This window comes from Galeopterus variegatus, unplaced genomic scaffold (genome assembly GCF_000696425.1).
Source record: "Galeopterus variegatus unplaced genomic scaffold, G_variegatus-3.0.2 Scaffold9022, whole genome shotgun sequence".
NCBI lineage: Eukaryota > Metazoa > Chordata > Mammalia > Dermoptera > Cynocephalidae > Galeopterus > Galeopterus variegatus.
Genome location: NW_007735133.1, coordinates 47,362 through 49,401, shown reverse-complemented (window position 1 = coordinate 49,401; position 2,040 = coordinate 47,362). Strand labels below are relative to the sequence as shown.

Below are 2,040 nucleotides of genomic sequence, written 5' to 3'. Positions count from 1 at the left end.
AGGTAGAGAAAGCTCTTTCTCTTTAAGTCATATGCAACATGCTAGATAGGATTATGAAGCCCACTTGGTCATTCAAAGCATGAAACCTACATAAATCAGGCGAAATTAACATCATCTTTAACCACCATGTTTGCCTGACCTTTTTGCTTAATCAACGTATTTTTCAATCAGCTGAAGAAAGGAGAGAGAAATTCATTTCCTAGCTCTAAACAAAACCTGAAGCCACAAGCATAATTTCTCTTTCTGTTGAAGATTTCATCAGTGTTTCTCAGCCTAGAGTGTACATCTGTCAGGGGGTGTTTGGTAATGTGTGTGGGTGATATTTGGTATCACATTAAAGTGGGGAGGGCTGCAAGCGCAGGTCAAATGGACGTGTGCTGCGGGGATGCTAAAGTTCTTGTAATGTAAGGAATTATCTCACCCCAAATATACGCATTGATTACTAGCAGACCGCCTGGTTAGAACAGGTGCTCAAGATTGTCTGCCTGCTCCTCCCAGAGCTCTGACAAGCCTTTGTAGTGGTTTCAACTGCCAAGTAAAGGGTAGCAATAAGTAGCTATCGATTGCTTTAATAATAATAGTTTAACTTGTCCTTTTTTCTTCAAAAATTCAAGTTACTTCATATGCATTTGCTTATTAGTAGGTACAAGCTAGATTTTAAAAAGGAAAAACTGCATAAGTTTGCAATAACGAAAGCTCAGTCAGAATTAATACTAAGTCTCTCTTTCCCTGGTTTAATTATCCTTTTAAAAGTAACCAGGAAGATGTGTAAGTTTATTAACCAACCATCAGAAATAAACTGGAAAGTACCCTATCTATACCCGAAATCCTCAGAATGAAATGATAGCCTTTTAACAAATGTGCGCCCCCGATATAAATTTTATTATTTCAATCTGGCAAATATAAGGATTATCTATAATTATGGAAGAGGTACCACCATAAAGCAAAACTATTTGCAATCCGTATTTATTTTTCACATTTTCTTTAGAATAATTAGTATGAAGCAGAATATGTGAGTTTTTATATAAAGAAATCTTTCAATCATGCAATTTTTTTTAAAAAACTCACTTATGCCAATAAGTATCCCACAAAACCAGAAACGCCTGGGCAACTGATATGAAGGGTCGCTGGGTTCAGACCTCAGGGAAGAAGAATCAAGCCTCACTCAGCTGGCTCACCACTGGAAAACTGCTGAGCTCAAGGAACAATGTGGCATTACTGGGGAATTGCCTGGGGACCCTCGAATTGGTTATGCTCCAGTCCTGCTGACAAGCTAAGAGCCTTCTAACAGAAGCAGCAGTCCCCTATATTCTCAATGCTCAAAGTGTAGTCTAAGCACCAGCAGTGTCCTGGGTTCACTGGGAGCTTGTTAGAAATGCAGAATCTCAGGCTCTACCCTGGCACACTGCCTGGGAATCTGCATTTTAACTAGATCACAGGTAATTCTTATACACATGAAAGTTTGAGAAGTAATGCTTCAAAATGTCAAATATATCATATAGATTTTCTGCTATTAAAAAGACTCCAAATTTCCCTGGATATCAATTTTAATTTTTTTTCACAAGTAACACCAATTAGTACAAAAATTCTACAACAGTTTAATAATTTAATAATTATTAAATGCAGATTAATAATTTGCCACAAAAACATATAATGCAAAGATTTTGTCCTTTCTCTGTTAAAAAATTCCCATGCCCAGAACCTAACCACCCACACGCAACACCCCTCGTCCCCACAGGCCAATTTCATCAACATCCCTCAGAGTAGGGTATAATTGTTGAATCTCTCCCCAAGTATTTCAAATGTGCAATTGAGAACCCACTGTTTTGGAAAGCAACATTAGAGCTAAAGTGTATATATAAAACCTCATTAATTGCTCTCCCCAAAAGAAACCATGAATGCATGGCATAATTAATTTTTATATACTAATTTATTTTGTTTACTTAAGGATCACATATTAGCAATTTATATTTAACCTGAAACCAAATGTCTTTCTTTTTTTTTTTTTTTTTTTTTTTTAAAGATGACCGGTAAGGGGAT

General features: G+C 36.5%; 1 protein-coding gene across 1 annotated transcript in view; it reads right to left on the bottom strand.

Annotated features, from left to right (window-relative positions):
• The window catches only part of TNFSF11 (tumor necrosis factor (ligand) superfamily, member 11), a 34,759-nt gene that overhangs the window by 27,230 nt on the left and 5,489 nt on the right, over window positions 1-2,040 (bottom strand). The window lies entirely within an intron of this gene.